Source organism: Haematobia irritans, chromosome 4 (assembly GCF_050003625.1).
Source record: "Haematobia irritans isolate KBUSLIRL chromosome 4, ASM5000362v1, whole genome shotgun sequence".
NCBI lineage: Eukaryota > Metazoa > Arthropoda > Insecta > Diptera > Muscidae > Haematobia > Haematobia irritans.
Window position 1 is genome coordinate 37,901,149 of NC_134400.1, and position 20,014 is coordinate 37,921,162.

The following is a 20,014-nucleotide window of genomic DNA, read 5'->3' on the forward strand; positions in this document are numbered from 1 at the left end:
ATATACTTTATGGGATCTTAGAGCAATATTTCGATGTGTTACAAACGGAATGACAAAGTTAGTATACCCCCCATCTTATGGTGGAGGGTATAATAAAAAATTTTGTCAACATTTTATTTCCATAGAATATATTGTCAAAATTTAATTTCTATAGAAAATTTTGTCAAAATTTTATTTCTACTGAAAATTTGCCAAAATTTATTTCTATAGAAAATTTTGTAAAAATTTTTATTTCCTATAGTAAATTTTATCAAAATTTTATTTCTATAGAAAATCTTGTCAATAGTTTATTTCTATAGAAAATTTTGTCAAAATTTTAGTTCTATAGAAAATTTTGTCAAAATTTTATTTCTACAGAAAATTTTGTCAAAATTTTATTTCTATAGAAAATTTTGTCAAAATTTTACTTCAATAAAAAATTTTGTCAAAATTTTATTGTTATAAAAAAATTGTCAAAATTTTATTTCTGTAGGAAATTTTGTCAAAATTTTATTTCTATAGAAAATATTTTTTTATACCCTCCATCATAGGATGGGGGTATATTAACTTTGTCATTCCGTTTGTAACACATCGAAATATTGCTCTAAGACCCAATAAAGTATATATATTCTGGGTCGTGATGAAATTCTGAGTCGATCTAAGCATGTCCGTCCGTCCGTCCGTCCGTCCGTCTGTTGAAATCACGCTAACTTCCGAACGAAACAAGCTATGGACTTGAAACTTGGCACAAGTAGTAGTTATCGATGTAGGTCGGATGGTATTGAAAATGGGCCATATCGGTCCACTTTTACGTATAGCCCCCATATAAAGGGACCCTCAGATTTGGCTTGTGGAGCCTCAAAGAGAAGAAAATTTCATCCGATCCGGCTGAAATTTGGTACATGGTATTGGTATATGGTCTCTAACAACCGTGCAAAAATTGGTTCACATCGGTCCATAATTATATATAGCCCCCATATAAACCGATCCCCAGATTTGGCTTGCGGAGCCTCAAAGAGAAGAAAATTTCATCCGATCCGGCTGAAATTTGGTACATGGTATTGGTATATGGTCTCTAACAACCGTGCAAAAATTGGTTCACATCGGTCCATAATTATATATTGCGCCCATATAAACCGATCCCCAGATTTGGGTTGCGGAGCCTCAAAGAGAAGCAAATTTCATCCGATCCGCCTGAAATTTGTTACATGATATTGGTATATGGTCTCTAACAACCATACAAAAATTTGTCCACATCGGTTTATAATTATATATAGCCCCCATATAAACCGATCCCCAGATTTGGCTTGCGAAGTCTCCAAGAGAAGCAAATTTCATCCAATCCGGTTGTAATTTGGAACATGGTGTTAGTATATGATCTTTAACAACCGTGGCAGAATTGGTCCATATCGGTCCATAATTATATATAGCCCCCATATAAAACGTTCTCCAGATTTGACATCCGGAGCCTCTTGGAGGAGCAAAATTCATCCGATCCGGTTCAAATTAGGAACGTGGTGTTAGTATATGGTCGCTAACAACCATACCAAAATTGGTCCAATCACACAAAAATTGGTCCATATCGGTTCATAATCATGGTTGCCACTAGAGCCAAAAATAATCTACCATAATTTTATTTCTAGAGAAAATTTTGTCAAAATTTTATTTCTAGAGAAAGTTTTGTTAAAATTTTATTCGGTTCATAATAAAATTTTCATCATTGTCAAAATTTTATTTCTATAGAAGATTTTGTTCAAATTTTATTCGGTTCATAATCATGGTTGCCACTCGAGCCAAAAATAATCTACCAAGATTTTATTTCTATAGAAAATTTTGTCAAAAGTTTATTTCTATAGAAAATTTTGTTAAAATTTTACTTCTGTAGAAAATTTTGTCAAAATTTTCTTTCTGTAGAAAATTTTGTCAAAATTTTTATTTCTATAGAAAATTTTGTGAAAATTTTATTTCTGTAGAAAATTTTGTCAAAATTTTATGTCTACTTTGTCAAACTGAATTATATACGTATTGGATCGATCTTTTTGATTTAATATATACCACGTATGGACTTACATCAATTTAGAAGATGGTGTTAGGAGGTTTTAAGATACCTTGCCATCGGCAAGCGTTACCGCAACTTAAGTAATTCGATTCTGGATGGCAGTGATTAGAGGAAGTTTCTACGCAATCCATGATGGAGGGTACATAAGCTTCGGCCTGGCCGAACTTACGGCCGCATATACTTGTTTTTTTTTTTCAAAATTTCATTTCTATAGAAAATTTTGTCAAAATTTTATTTCTATAGAAAATTTTTTCAAAAGTTTTATTCTATAGAAATTTTTTTCAAAATTTCATTTCTATATAAAATTTTGTCAAAATTTTATTTCTATAGAAATTTTTTTCCATAGAAAGTTTTGCCTATATTTTATTTTTATAGTAAATTTTGTCAAGATTTTATTTCTAGAGAAAATTTTATCAAAAATTTATTTCTATATAAAATTTTGTCTGAATTTTATTTCTCTGGAAATTCTGTCAAAATTTTATTTCTGTAGAATATTTTCTCAAAATTTAATTTCTTTAGAACATTTTCTCAGAATTTTATCTCTATTGAAAATTTTGTCAAAATTTTATTTCTATTGAAAATTTTGTCCAAATTTTATTGTTTTTTTTTTCGATTTCCCCAAAACAGATTTAATACTATCTTAGACTTATTTTTTGCAAGTATGTAAGTCTAAATAAATAAATAAATAAAAATCAAATAAATAGAGATCTTATCAAAATCGTCATAATGTCTAATTAATTTTTTTGTTTTCTCAGATTAAACTTTGACATATATGAAAGAAAAAAGTTTATGCTTTACCTCATCTATTTAAATAACCACACATGAAAGTTTAATTAATTCATAAGAACTTTTTCGTTTCTCTATACGAAGTTAAGAAGTTTGCTTTGCAAAATTGTTCATAGCTAAACTGTTTGCCTAATCTCGAGATTCTTTTACTTGAGCTAAACAAAAACTTTTCCAAGTGCAATATATTTCCAATGCTTAAGTAAGGAAGGAAGGAATAAGAGATAGGGGGGCTCTCCACTTTATCTCTGTTTCCGTGGGAGCCATGGCAAAGTCGTTTAACTAATTAATCACCAATGATTAAGTTGTACTAAAAATAAAGCTCTAGAACAACTCCAACTAAATTACACTTAAGTACAACTTTGAATTGGAATAGGAATAGAACCAAATCGTGGTACAATTCTACGAATTAACTGAGGGAAAATCCAAATAATTTGCAGTAGCTGATGCTGGAGCCTTAATATTGCCTCGATAGTATGACATACAAACAAACCATAAAATGAATGGATTGTAGGAAAAATATCAACAAAAAACAGGGGAGGAAACCTTTGGCAGCTAGAATTCATATGTCAAGTGTCATATGCAATGCTTACGGAGAAGCTGAAGACTACTGCACTATCAAGTACTGCTATGGGACCCAAAGATAGCAGCTTAATGAAATCGAAAAAAAAAATTTCTATAGATATGGCAAATAGCATTAATTTTTTTTAAATTGCTGAAATTTTTATACATTTTTATAAAAAAACTTATGAAGTTGTTCTGGCCTTTGTTTTAGTGTGAGTAGCTGTTAGTTGCTTGCGTGTGTGAATGTTGCTGTTGTGTTTGGCTTTTATTATGCTGGCATGGAGAAGATAGTCTGGGAGTCATTGAAAAAAAAAAACACAACTTTCTATAGAAACAAAATATTGACAAAATTTTATAAAGAAGGGAAATCTTGACAAAATTTTATTTATAAAGAAAACTTTGACAAAAGTTTCTCTAGAAAGAAAATTTTCTACAGAAACAAAACTTGGACAAAATTTTCATTCGAAAGAAAACTTTAATAAAATCTTCCATAGAAATAAAATTTTGATAGAATTTTCTATAGAGAGAAATTTTGATAAAATTTTCTATAGAAATAAAATGTTGACAAAAATTTTCTATATAAAAAAAAAATTGACAACATTTTCTGTAGAAATGACAAAATTACAAAATTTTCTATATCGATAAAATTTTGTTTAAAAATAAAATTTTGACAAAATTTTCTACAGAAGTAAAATTTTAACAAAATTTTCTATAGAAGTAAAATTTTGAAAAAATTTTCTATAGAAACAAAATTTTCACAAAATTTTCTATTGAAAAAAATTTTTGACAAAATTTTCTATAGAAAGAATATTTTGACAAATTTCTCTATAGGAACAAAATTTTCACAATTTTTTCTGTAGAAACAAAATTTTCGTTAGAAAGAAATTTTTATAAAAATATCTACAGAAAGAAACTTTTCAGAAAATTCTATAGAAACAAAATTTTGACAAATTTGTGACAGGAAAAAAATTTTGCAAAATATTGTATATAAAGAAAATTTTGACAAAATTTTCTAAATAATGAAAAAAATAAACAAAATTTTCTACAATAATAAAATTTCTACAAAATTTTCCATAGAAATGAATTTTTAAAAAATTTTCTATAGCAATAAAATTTTGAAAAAATCTTCTATAGAAATAAAATTTTGACAAAATTTTCTATATTATAAAATTTTGACTAAATTTTCTATAGAAGAAAATTTTGACAAAATTTTCTATAGAAAGAATATTTTGACAAAATTTTCTATAGAAATAATATTTTGACAAAATTTTCTATAGAAACAAAATGTTCACAAATTTTTCTGTAGAAACAAAATTTTGACAAAATTTTCTTTAGAAAGAAAATTTTGACAAAATTTTCAGTAGATATAACATTTCGACAAAATTTTCTATAGAAAAAAATTTTTGACAAAATTTTCTATAGAAATGAATTTTTAAAAAATTTGTCTATAGAAATAAAATTTTGAAAAACATTTCTATAGTAATAAAATTTTGACAAAATTTTCTATAATGATAAAACTTTGACAAAATTTTCTATAGAAAGAATATTTTGACAAAATTTTCTATAGAAAGAATATTTTCACAAAATTTTCTATAGAAAGAATATTTTGAAAACATTTTCTATAGGAACAAAATGTTCACAAATTTTTCTGTAGAGACAAAATGTTGACAAAATTTTCTTTTGAAAGAAAATTTTGACAAAATTTTCAGTAGATATAACATTTCGACAAAATTTTCTATAGAAACAAAATTTTGACAAAATTTTCTTTAGAAAGAAAATTTTGACAAAATTTTCAGTAGATATAACATTTCGACAAAATTGTCTATAGAAATAAAATTTTGACAAAATTTTCTATAGAAACAAAATTGTGACAAAATTTTCTATAGAAATAAAATTTTGAAAAAAATTTTCTATAACGATAAGATTTTGGTAATATTTTCTTTAAAAATAAAACTTTGACAAAATTTTCTATTGAAACAAAATTTTGACAAAACTTTCTACTGAAACAAAACTTGGACAAAATTTTCTTTCGAAACAAAATTTTGATAAAAACTTCTATAGAAATAAATTTTTGATGGAATTTTCTAAAGAAAGAATATTTTGATAGAATTTTCTATAGAAAGAAATTTTGATAAAAGTTTCTACGGAAGGAAAAATTTGACAAAATTTGCTATAGAAATGAATTTTTAAAAAAATTTCTATAGAAAGAAAATGGTGACAAAATTTTCTATAGAAATTAACTTTAAAAAAATTTTCTATAGAAATAAAATTTTGACAAAATTTTCTATAACGATAAAACTTTGACAAAATTTTCTATAGAAAGAATATTTTGACAAAATTTTCAATATAAAGAATATTTTCACAAAATTTTCTATAGAAAGAATATTTTGACAACATTTTCTATAGGAACAAAATGTCCACAAATTTTTCTGTATAAACAAAATTTTCTTTAGATAGAAAATTTTGACAAAATTTTCAGTAGATATAACATTTCGACAAAATTTTCTACAGAAATAAAATTTTCACAAATTTTTCTGTAGAAACAAAATTTTAACATAATTTTCTTTAGAAAGAAAATTTTGACAACATTTTCAGTAGATATAACATTTCGACAAAATTTTCTATAGATATAAAATTTTGACAAAATTTTCTATAGAAACAAAATTGTGACAAAATTTTCTTTAGAAATAAAATTTTGACAAAATTTTCTATAACGATAAAATTTTGACAAAATTTTCTATAGAAAGAATATTTTGATAAAATTTTCTATAGTAAGAATATTTTGACAAAATTTTCTATGGAAATTAATTTTTAAAAAATTTGTCTATAGAAATAAAATTTTGAAAAAAAATTTCTATAGAAATCAAATTTTGACAAAATTTTCTATAACGATAAAACTTTAACAAAATTTTCTATAGAAAGGATATTTTGACAAAATTTTCTATAGAAAGAATACTTTGACAACATTTTCTATAGGAACAAAATGTTCACAAATTTTTCTGTATAAACAAAATTTTGAAAAAAATTTCTTTAGAAAGAAAATTTTGACAAAATTTTCAGTAAATATAACATTTCGACAAAATTTTCTATAGAAATAAAATTTTGACAAAATTTTCTATAGAAATCAAATGTTGACAAAATTTTCTATAGAAAGAAAATTTTGACAAAATTTTCTATAGCAACAAAATTGTGACAAAATTTTCTATAGAAATAAAATTTTGACAAAATTTTCTATAACGATAAAATTTTGACAAAATTTTCTATAGAAAGAATATTTTGATAAAATTTTCTATAGTAAGAATATTTTGACAAAATTTTGTATAGAAAAAAAATGTTCACAAAGTTTTCTGTAGATACAAAATTTTGACAAAATTTGCTTTAGAAAGAAATTTTTATAAAAATATCTACATAAAGAAACTTTTCACAAAATTTTCTATAGAAAGAAAATTTTGACAAATTTTTCTACAGGATGAAAATTTTGCAAAATATTGTATATAAAGAAAATTTTGATAAAATTTTGACAAAATTTTCTATATAATGAAAAATAAAATAAACAAAATTTAGACAAAATTTCTATAGAAATGAAATTTTGACAAAATTTTCTATAGAAATTAATTTTTAAAAAATTTTTCTATAGAAATAAAATTTTGAAACAAATTTTCTATAGAAATAAAATTTTGACAAAATTTTCTATAACGATAAAACTTTGACAAAATTTTCTATAGAAAGAATATTTTGACAAAATTTTCTATAGAAAGAATATTTTGACAATATTTTCTATAGGAACAAAATGTTCACAAATTTTTCTGTAGAAACAAAATTTTGACATAATTTTCTTTAGAAAGAAAATTTTGACAAAATTTTCAGTAGATATAACATTTCGACAAAATTTTCTATAGAAACAAAATTTTGACAAAATTTTCTTTAGAAAGAAAATTTTGATAACATTTTCAGTAGATATAACATTTCGACAAAATTGTCTATAGAAATAAAATTTTGACAAAATTTTCTATAGATACAAAATTTTGACAAAATTTTCTATAGAAACAAAATTGTGACAAAATTATATATATAAAATAAAATTTTGACAAAATTTTCTTTAGAAATAAAATTTTGACAAAATTTTCTATAACGATAATTTTTGACAAAATTTTCTATAGAAAGAATATTTTGATAAAATTTTCTATAGGAACAAAATGTTCACAAATTTTTCTGTAGATACAAAATTTTGACAAAATTTACTTTAGAAAGAAATTTTTATAAAAATATCTACATAAAGAAACTTTTCACAAAATTTTCTATAGAAAGAAAATTTTGACAAATTTTTCTACAGGATGACAATTTTGCAAAATATTGTATATAAAGAAAATTTTGATAAAATTTTGACAAAATTTTCTATATAAAGAAAAACAAAGTAAACAAAATTTTGACAAAATTTTCTATAGAAACAAAATTTTGACAAACTTTTAAATAGAATCTACATTTTGACAAAATTTTTATATAGAAACTAAATTTTGACAACATTTGCTACAGTAATAAAATTTTTTTCAAAATTTTCTATAGAAACAAAATTTTCAATAGAAAATTTTCTATAGGAACAAAATTTTGACAATATTGTTTGTAGACAAAATGTTTATATTAAAACATTATTGGTTTTGTTCTCGAATTCCGATGAAGTAAAATTAAATTGACTTTAGTGCCCTGGAGGTTCCACTTTTTTTGAGTGTATTAATTAATTTAATTATTAAGACATTCTTATATATTCTCAAACTATACGTAACAAAATTACATTGTGTTGTAATAATAATTTTCGACATTTTTCTTCCAGGTGGTTGAATGCTAAACACTGTAAGTATTGTTTTTTTTTTGTTTTTCAAATCATTTACATTCTTCATAAAATTCTTCAAGAATTTATTTATTAATATCTCTGGGTCAATGGCCCATGCCGGCAAGTTTAATTTCTTGTTTCAACTTAGAACAAAATTGTAGTTCTCCAGCTAAGTCATCAACATATCCTTGTGATTCTGGCGGGAAGAGGGGATCCTTTATGAAAGCATTTCAGTCTTCTTTGTATTATGGTTCTTGTTTGCCAGAGCGTGAAACTTAATTAGAAAATTATTTAAATTAAAAAACAAAAAAACACGCGACAATCAATTAACATTTTCCAAATGGTAAAGAAGAACACATTGGTCGGAGACTTGTCTCCGTTGCTATTTTGTTATTGTGTTTTTTGTTTTGGAAAGCGGAAAAATTAAATTGATTGTTATGGGACATCAAAATCGATTATTTTCTTCAGAAAATTACTCTGACAATATTGGTGTCCTGTTTCTGATGGCCTTAGAGGAGTTTTATGTAACGACAATTGATGAAAGAAAAAAATGCCAATGAGAGTCCATAGAAATGCAAGAGCTTCTTAATAGGTTTCAGGTGTTTTTTTGAAGAGTGGAGAAGAATTTAGGAATTTTATGATTATTACCATACCCTGCGCTACTGTGTGGAATACAAGCACGAAAAATGGCAAGTTTACATGAATCCAAAATTTTATTATTTATTTATTTATTTCTTAATTTATTATAATTACAAATTATAATCAACTTATTTCATATAATTTATACCGGCACTAGCAACTAGAGGGTTATCGGCCTAAATTTTTTTTCAAAATTTTATTTCTATAGAAAATTTTGTCAACATTTTATTTCTACAGAAAATTTTGTCAAAATTTTATTTCTATAGAAAATTTTGTCAAAATTTTATTTCTATAAACAATTTTGTTAGAATTTTATTTCTATAAAAAATTTTGTCAAAATTTCATTTCTATAGAAAATTTTGTCAAAATTTTATTTCTATAGAAAATTTTGACAAAATTTTATTTCTATAGAATATTTTGACAAAATTTTATTTCTATAGAATATTTTGACAAAATTTTATTTCTCTAGAAAATTTTGTTAAAATTTCATTTCTATAGAATACTTTGTCAAAATTTCATTTCTATAGAAAATTTTATCAAAATGTCATTTCTATCGAAAATTTTATCAAAATGTCATTTCTATAGAAAATTTTGTCAAAATTTTATTTCTATAGAAAATTTTGACAAAATTTTATTTCTGTAGAAAATTTTGTCAAAATTTTGTTTCTATAGAAAATTTTGACAAAATTTTATTTCTGTGGAATATTTTGACAAAATTTTATTTCTGTAGAATATGTTGACAAAATTTTATTTCTTACAAAAAAAAAAAAAATCTCTTGAATTGGTAATATCTTTAATAATGTTCCCCCTTAATATCCTGAGTACTTTTCATTGTCCTGCAGCAGTATTGTCAGCGATAATAAAGGAAAATAATCATTTACATGGTAGCCATTAGGCCAAGAAAATCTTGATATATGACTGACAATTTAAAACGAATTTATATGAATTTCATCCAATGTTAGTTATTGTTGTTGTTTTGTTCAATGACTTCAGGCAGGCCAAAACCAATGACTGGTTCCGTTGTTTTTTGCACCCACACAATACATATCCAAATGATATCATTTATTTTAATGGTTTACTATGTGTAGATGTAATTCCTTTTTGTTTAGGTTTTTGTTCTTTTTTTTTTGAGAGAGAGATTTGCATCTCAGATAAATGCAAATGACAAACTACAATGACTTCCTTTGCCAATAGAGGATACTAATAGTGGGAGTTTGATCATCGCAAATGTCATTATAAAGTACTAAAGATAATATGAAAATGTTTGCTGTCATGGAGCATTATGTTTTGGGAAAACATTGTTTGAGGTCATTTGCAGTCCTTGAGGACTGTCCCCGAACTGTTCACCAGTATATCGCATAGTTTGGGGACATGCAATGTTTTAGTCTCTAAATAGTCGGATCTGACGATCCTATGGTGGTGGGTATAACAAAAATATATATGAATGAAAAAATAGAAAAAATCTTATGGCTCATTATGTTTTGGAAAAACATTGTTTTAGGCCATTTCCAGTCCTTGAGGACTGTTCCCAAACTGTTTACCAGTGTATTGCATAGTTTGGGGACATGTAAAGCTTTAGTCTCTATATAGTCGGAAATCATCATCCCATGGTGGTTAGTATAACAAAAAGATCTATTATTGAAAGCATTATGTTTTGGAAAAACATTGTTTGAGGTCATTTGCATTCTGTGAGGACTGTCCCCGAACTTTTTACCGGTATATCGCATAGTTTGGGATATGTAATGTTTTAGCCTCTATATAGTCGGAAAACACTATCCTCTCGTGGTGGGTATAACAGAAAGATATATTATTGAAAGAATAGAAAAACTCTTATCATGACTCATTATGTTTAAGAATCACATTGTTTGAGGCCATTTTCAGTGTTTGAGGAATGTCCCCAAACTGTTTAACAGTATATCACATAGTTTGGGGACATACATTGTTTGGGGACATTCAATGTTTTAGTCTCTATATAATCGGAAATTGCTATCCTTTGGTGGTGGGTATAGCAGAAAAATGTATTAGTGAAAGAATAGAAAAAAATCTAACCATGACTCATTGTGTTTTGGAAAAACATTGCTTGAGGTCATTTGCATTCTTTGAGGACTGTGCCCAAACTTTTTACCAGTATATCGCATAGTTTGGGGACATGCATTGTTTGGCGACATACATCGCTTTAGTCTCTATATGGTCGGAAATCACCATCCTCTAGTGGTGGGTATTACAAAAAGAAATATTATTGAAAGCCCCATTTGAAGAAATTTGAAATATCTGCGTTATACACCCGCTCTCAATTTAAGGTCAATTCATAGAATTTTATAAAATCGAATCTAGAAAACAAGCATCTCACATTTATTGTGTGACACTTACATTTTATTTTTTTGTAATTCCATATTATAGATATTATCTTGATTGCTATTCTTAACCAGAGTTTTTATTTTGATTTCCCCTTAGCCATTGAATTGTGCCACAAATCTTTTGATTCCATAGTTGATTGTGGCCTCTTATTCATCTCATCTTGAAGAGGGGGATTAAAATGATTTAAGTGCAACTCGAATGATATGCGTGGGCAAAACAATGCAATAACAATAAAAAGAAACGAATTTCTTTACCGAAGTTTATGTGGCTTCTGGGAAAATAAAGTTTTTGTATTCTCTATATATGGAGAAATAAATCTTGGGGAAATTAGAAGCTGACCTATGCAGTATGGTTGATTTGTATTGCAACTAACTTCAGACTGCTATCATTTCCAAAACGCACATCTCACAAATGACAGATTTATTCCAGTCATAGGTCATTTTGGCATATATTTTTAATCCCGGGGACCGTGGATTCAAATTAATAAAATACTCGGAACACGGCAGGATCTGCATCATATGGGTTCCAGACACGGTGCCACAGTTGGTAGAATTCTACCACAAATGGTAGATTTTTTACTGTATGGTAGATTGGTAGAAATCTTGATATTTTGAAAGATTTTGCAAAATATTCTTCTCTAGCTAAGAGGTACTTCACAATTTTTATTGAAATAAATTTTTAACAAAATGTCCTACATAAAATAAAATGTTGACAAAATATTCTATAGAAATTAACTTTTAACAAAATCTTTTATAGAAATAACATTTAAAAAAAATTTTCTATAGAAATAAAATTTTGACAAAATTTTCTATAGAAATAAAAGTTTGACAAAATATACAAATAAAAGTTTGACAAAATAAAATGTTGAAAAAAATTTTCTATACAAATAAAAATTTGACAAAACTTTCTATAGAAATAAAATTTTGACGAAATATTTCTATAGAAGTAAAATGTTGACAAAATTTTCTATAGAAATCAAATTTGGACAAAATTTTCTATAATCAATTTTGACAGACATTCTTTTTCTCTGTTGGTTAAGCTACAACTGTAGTTTAGTCAATGCATGGTTTTAAGCTGAAATCAAAAAAACAACAACAATGATTAAAGGAAAAAAACAACAATAACAAAACCAAACGAGTAATAAAATTTTGTCAAAAATTTCTAGAAATAAAATTTGGACAAAATTTTCTATTGAAACATTTTAACAAAATTTTCTATAGAAATAAAAGTTTGAACAATTTTTTTATAGAAATTAAATTTTGATAAAATCTTCTATAGCAATAAAATTTTGACAAAATTTTCTATATAAATAAAAGTTTAAAAAATGTTTCTATAGAAATAAAATTTTGGCAAAATTTTCTATAGAAATAAAATTTTGACAAAATTTTTCTATAGAAATAAAATTTTGACAAAATTTTCTATAGAAGTAAAATTTTGACAAAATTTTCTATTTTCTATAGAAATAAAATTTTTACAAAATTTTCTATAGAAATAAAATTTTTACAAAATATTTCTATAGAAATAAAATCTTGACAAAATTTTCTATATAAATAAAAGTTGCACAAAATTTTCTATAGAAAAAAAATTTTGTCCAAATTTTCTATAGAAAAAAAATTTGTCCAAATTTTCTATATAAAAAAATGTCCAAATTTTCTATAGAAATAAAATTTGGACAAAATTTTCTTTAGAAAAACTTTAACAAAATATTCTATAGAAATAAAATTTTGACAAAATTTTCTAAAGAAATAAAAATTTGAACAATTTTTCTATAGAAATTAAATTTTGACAAAAATGTCTATGGAAAAAATTTTGAAAATTTTTTCTATATAAATTAAATTTTCACTAAATTTGCTATAAAAATAAAATTTTGTAAAATTTCCCTATAGAAATTTAATTTTGATAAAATTTTCTATAGAAATAAAATTGTGACAGAATTTTCTATATAAATAAACTTTTGACAAAATTTTCTATAGATATAAAATTTTGACAAAATATTTCTATAGAAATAAATGTTGACAAAATTTTCGACAGAAATAAATGTTGACAAAATTTTCTATAGAAATAAAATTTTGACAACATTTTCTATTGAAATACAATTTTGACAAAATTTTCTATAAAAATAAAATTTTGACAAAATATTTCTATAGAAATGAAATTTTGACAAAATTTCCTATAGAAATAAAATTTTGACAAAATTTTCTATAGAAATATAATTTTGACAAAGTATTCTATAGAAATAAAAATTAAAAAAAAGTATAGAAATAAAGTTTTGACAAAATATTCTATAGAAATAAAATTTTGACAAAATTTTCTATAGAAATAAATTTTAGACAAAATTTTCTATAGAAATAAAAATTTGAAAAGTTTTTCTATAGAAATTTTTGATAAAATTTTCTATAGAAATAAAAGTTTGACAAAATATAGAAACAAAATGTTGAAAAAAATTTCTATACAAATAAAAATTTGACAAAACTTTCTATAGAAATAAAATTTAGACGAAAACAAGTAAGGAAAGTCTAAAGTCGGGCGGGGCCGACTATATTATACCATGCACCACTTTGTAGATCCAAATTTTCGATACCATATCACATCCGTCAAATGTGTTGGGGGCTATATATAAAGGTTTGTCCCAAATACATACAATATCACTCGATCTGGACAGAATTTGATAGACTTCTACAAAATCTATAGACTCAAAATTTAAGTCGGCTAATGCACTAGGGTGGAACACGATCTGAAGCAATTTTAAGGAAACTTCGCAAAACTTTATTTATGATTTATCGCTCGATATATATGTATTAGAAATTTAGAAAAATTCGAGTAATTTTTACAACTTTTCGACTAAGCAGTGGTGATTTTACAAGGAAAATATTGGTATTTTGACCATTTTTGTCGAAATCAGAAAAACATATATATGGGAGCTATATCTAAATCTGAACCGATTTCAACCAAATTTGTCACGCATAGCTACAATGCTAATTCTACTCTCTGTGCAAAATTTAAACTAAATCGGAGTTAAAAATTTGCCTCTGTGGTCATATGAGTGTAAATCGGGCGAAAGCTATATATGGGAGATATATCTAAATCTGAACCGATTTCAACCAAATTTGGCACGCATAGCCACAATGCTAATTCTACTCCCTGTGCAAAATTTCAACCAAATTGGGATAAAACTCTGCCTTCTGGGACCGTATTAGTCCATATCGGGCGAAAGATATATATGGGAGCTATATCTAAATCTGAACCGATTTCAACCAAATTTGGCACGCATAGCTACAATGCTAATTCTACTCTCATTGCAAAATTTCAACTAAATCGGAGCTAAAGATTGGCCTCTGTGGTCATATGAGTGTAAATCGGGCGAACGATATATATGGGAGCTATATCTAAATCTGAACCGATTTCAATAAAATTTTGCACACTTGACTACACTGATAGTTCTACTCCCTGTGCAAAATTTCAACCTAATTGGGGTAAAACTCTGGCTTCTGGGACCGTATTACTGCATATCGGGCGAAAGATATATACGGGAGCTATATCTAAATCTGAACCGATTTCAATGAAATTTGGCACACTGGACTATAGTACTAATTGTTCTTCTTGTGCAAAATTTTAAGCCAATTAGGGTAAAACTCTGGCTTCTGGGGCCATATAAGTCCATATCGGGCGAAATATATATATGGGAGCTATATCTAAATCTGAACCGATTTCTTCCAAAATCAATAGGGATCTATTCTGAGCCAAAACACATACTTGTGCCAAATTTGAAGTCGATTGGACTAAAACTGCGACCTAGACTTTGATTACAAAATGTGTTCACGGACAGACGGACAGACGGACATGGCTATATCGACTCAGGAGCCCACCCTGACCATTTTTGCCAAAGACACCATGTGTCTATCTCGTCTCCTTCTGGGTGTTGCAAACATATGCACTAACTTATAATACCCTGTTCCACAGTGTGGAGCAGGGTATAAAAACAACAATGATTAATGGAAAATAAACCAACAATAACAAAACAAAACGAGTAATAAAATTTTGTCCAAAATTTCTATAGAAATAAAATTTGGACTAAATTTTCTATTGAAACATTTTAACAAAATTTTCTATAGAAATAAAATTTTGACAAAATTTTCTATAGAAATAAAAGTTTAAAAAATTTTTCGATGGAAATAAAATTTTGGCAAAATTTTCTATAGAAATAAAATTTTGACAAAATTTTTCTATAGAAATAAAATTTTGGTAAAATTTTCTATAGAAGTAAAATTTTGACAAACTTTTCTATAGAAATAAAATTTTGACTAAATATTCTATAGAAATAAAATTTTTACAAAATTTTCTAGAGAAAAAAAATTTTTACAAAATATTTTTATAGAAATAAAATCTTGACAAAATTTTCTATATAAATAAAATTTGCGCAAAATTTTCTATAGAAAAAAGTTTTGGCCAAATTTTCTATAGAAAAAAAAAATTTTGTCCAAATTTTCTATAGAAAAAAAATTGTCCAAATTTTCTATAGAAATAAAATTTGGACTAAATTTTCTATAGAAAAATTTTAACAAAATTTTTATAGAAATAAAATTTTGACAAAATTTTCTATAGAAATAAAATTTTGAACAATTTTTCTATAGAAATTAAATTTTGACAAAATTTTCTATGCAAATAAAATTTTGAAAATTTTTTCTATAGAAATTAGATTTTCACTAAATTTTCTATAAAAATAAAATTTTGTAAAATTTCTCTATAGAAGTTTAATTTTGATTTGATAAAATTTTCTAAAGAAATAAAATTGTGACAAAATTTTCTATATAAATAAATTTTTGACAACATTTTCTATAGAAAAACAATTTTGTCCAAATTTTCTATAGAAAAAAAAATTGTCCAAATTTTCTATAGAAATAAAATTTGGACTAAATTTTCTATAGAAAAATTTTAACAAAATTTTTTATAGAAATAAAATTTTGAACAATTTTTCTATAGAAATTAAATTTTGACAAAATTTTCTATGCAAATAAAATTTTGAAAATTTTTTCTATAGAAACTAAATTTTCACTAAATTTTCTATAAAAATAAAATTTTGTAAAAATTTCCCTATAGAAGTTTAATTTTGATTTGATAAAATTTTCTAAAGAAATAAAATTGTGACAAAATTTTCTATATAAATAAACTTTGGACAAAATTTTCTATAGAAATAAAATTTTGACAAAATAAGTTATTTTTTTGGAAGCTATTTATTTGTAAAATGTTGGTCGATTATTTTCGGCTCGTGTGGCATCCGTGGTTCCGGAACATATCGGTAGATTTATAGAATACAAGTAACCATTTAAAATAAAAAACTACAAAATCAACTTCATCTAGAAAAGTTTGAATGAGGATATTGTGGTGGTGGTAATCTTTACGAAGGTTCAAGAGTTTTCCACAATTAAGGATATATTAGACAATTTAATTAGTTTCCTAGGCTGACTCGGCTGGCCTTCTATCTATCACAAGTATCACATTTTTTTTTCATTTTCAATATGTCAAGGCTGGAATCTCCCATGAAAATTTGATTGACATCCCATTGCCTTCTGTTCGGTAGAGGAAACCATAAAAACACACATGCTTTCAACAATTTATCAAATAATATTATTAATCTTCAACAATCAATATCTCTTCGATGGAATGCTTGAATGGAAACTGCCACTGTACCCACACACAAAAAAAAATTCAAAATTGTCAAGAGATTGAGAGAAGGAAAACGGAGCTAGCTACCTTTAGTTCCCGGTATATTGCTCTACCGCACTGAACTCTACCCCCTTAAACAAAACCACTTTTCATGTTCTTTGTTCATAGAGGAAAAAGTGATGACAAAAAGATGTCAACATGCCCGGTCTGATAGACGAAGACCATCGAGAATGAAAAACTGAATGTTGGGGAAAAAAACACAAAACGATTGAAATGTTTAAGCTATAGGAGAATGGGACACTGTTCGTCTATGGTCTTAGATGGTGAGCGTAGAGTAGGGAGGGTTGGGATACGAAAATGACAAACATCTGTGATTTTGATTGAACATAATCAATAAGCGGATTAAATGCCAATGGAACAGTCACTCCAGCATCCATGCTATCCAGCCATCTATCCCGCATCAACAATCATTCATCTTCACAAGCGAGTGAAATTACAAGTAACGTCTGTTTGCCATTGGGAATGACTGACAGGCTGGCTTAATTTTAAATATAGAAAATGCATGATAATTAAATTGCTTAATGCGGCCCCCTCTTACAAAATGGTTTGAGAATATAACATAGTGCGGGCATTGAGTGGGAGAGGTCGGAATTATGAGGTAGCCAAAGATATCATAGGAAAATCTTACCATTTTGTAATGCCTTTACCAATTTCAATGGGAAAGAACATCTATGATTCATAGTATTTCCGATAAAACCGCAGAAGAAATAGGATCCCCCCAAAAATGTTTTGGTGGATTTTCACAAATTTTTATGGATATAAAATTGCGACAAAATCTTCTATAGAAAAACAATTTTGACAATATTTACTATAGGAATAACATTTTGACAAAATTTTCTATAGGAATAAAATTTTGCCAAAATTTTCAGCAGAAATACAATTTTGACATATAGAAATAAAATTTTGCACAAATTTTCTATAGAAACAATATTTTAAAAAAATTTTCTACAGAAATAAAATTTTGATAAAATTTTCTATAGAAAAAAATGAAATACATTTTTGACAAAATTTTCTATAGAAATAGAATTTTGACAAAATTTGTATAGCAATAAAATAAAATTTTTACTAAATTTTCTACACAATTCAAATTTTGACAAAATTTTCTATAGGAATAAAATTTTGTCAAAATTTTCTGTAGAAATAAAATTTTGACATTTTGACATATAGAAATAAAATTTTGCAAAAATTTTCTATAGAAATAAAATTTTGCAAATATTTTCTATAGAAATAAAATGCTGCGAAAATTTTCTATAGAAATAAAATTTTGCAAAAATTTTCTATAGATATAAAATTTTGCAAAAATTTTTATATAGAAATAAAATTTTGCAAAAATTTTCTATAGAAATAAAATTTTGACAAAATTTGCTATAGAAATAAAATTTTGAAAAAATTTGCTATAGAAATAAAATTTTGTCAAAATTTTCTATAGAAATAAATTTTGCAAACATTTTCTATAGAAATAAAATTTTGCAAAAATTTTCTATAGAAATAAAATGTTGCAAAAATTTTCTATAGAAATAAAATTTTGACAAAATTTTCTATAGAAATTAAATTTTGGCAAAATTTGTTATAGAAATAAAATTTTGACAAAATTTTCTTTCGAAAAAATTTGAGAAAATTTTCTATAGAAATAAAATATTAAGAAAATTTTCTAAAGAACTAAAATTTTGACGAAACCTTTATTTTGATAAAAATTTCTATAGAAATAAACTTTGACAAAAATTTCTTCAGAAATAAAATTTTGGGAAAATTTTCTATAGAAATAAAATATTAAGAAGATTTTCTAAAGAACTAAAATTTTGACGAAATCTTTATTTTCGCTAAGCAATAAAATTTTGAGAAAATTTTCTATAGAAATAAAATTTTGACAAAATTTTCTGTAGAAATAAAATTTTGACAAAATTTGCTATAAAAATAAAATTTTGGGAAAATGTGTTAAAGAAATAAACTTTTGAAAAAATTTTCTATAGAAATAAAATTTTGGCAAAACTGGCTATAGAAATAAAATTTTGGGAAAATGTGTTATAGAAATAAACTTTTGACAAAATATTCTATAGAAATAAAATTTTTAAAAAAATTTCTACGGAATCACAATTATGACAACTTTTTCTATAGTTATAAAATTTTGACAAAATTTTCTATAGAAATAAAATTTTGACAAAATTTTCTATCGAAAAAATTTGAGAAAATTTTCTATAGAAATTAAATTTTGACAAAATTTTCTATAGAAATAAAATTTTGCAAAAATTTTCTATAGAAATTAAATTTTGCAAAAATTTTCTATAGAAATTAAATTTTGCAAAAATTTGCTACGGAAATACAATTATGACAACTTTTTCTATAGTAATAAAATTTTGACAAAATTTTCTATAGAAATAAAATTTTAACAAAATTTTCTATAGAAATAAAATTTCGGCAAAATTTGCTATAGAAATAAAATTTTGGGAAAATGTGTTATAGAAATAAACTTTTGACAAAATTTTCTATAGAAATAAAATTTTGAAAAAATTTTCTACGGAAACTTTTTCAACTTTTTCTATAGTAATAAAATTTTGACAAAATTTTCTATAGAAATAAAATTTTGACAAAATTTTCTATCGAAAAATTTTGAGAAAATTTTCTATAGAAATAAAATATTAAGAAAATTTTCTAAAGAACTAAAATTGTGAGGAAACCTTTATTTTCTCTAAGCAATAAAATTTTGACAATATTTTTCTACAGAAATAAAATTTTGGGAAAATGTGTTATAGAAATAAACTTTTGACAAAATTTTCTATAGAAATAAAATTTTGAAAAAATTTCTACGGAAACAAAATTATGACAACTTTTTCTATAGTAATAAAATTTTGACAAAATTTTCTATAGAAATAAAATTTTGACAAAATCTTCTATAGATCTAACATTTTGTCAAACTGTTCTACAGAAATAAAATGTTGACAACATTTTCTATCGAAAAAATTTGAGAAAATTTTCTATAGAAATAAAATTTTGACAAAATGTTGACAACATTTTCTATCAAAAAAATTTGAGAAAATTTTCTATAGAAATAAAATTTTGCCAAAATTTGCTATAGAAATAAA

General features: G+C 24.9%; 1 long non-coding RNA gene across 1 annotated transcript in view; it reads left to right on the forward strand.

Moving 5' to 3' along the window:
• LOC142233188 (uncharacterized) overlaps positions 1 to 20,014 on the forward strand; it is a 320,063-nt gene that overhangs the window by 58,136 nt on the left and 241,913 nt on the right. Inside the window, exon 2 of the long non-coding RNA XR_012721347.1 lies at positions 8,214 to 8,233. This is a non-coding gene — a long non-coding RNA (uncharacterized LOC142233188). The remainder of the gene's footprint in view (positions 1 to 8,213; positions 8,234 to 20,014) is intronic.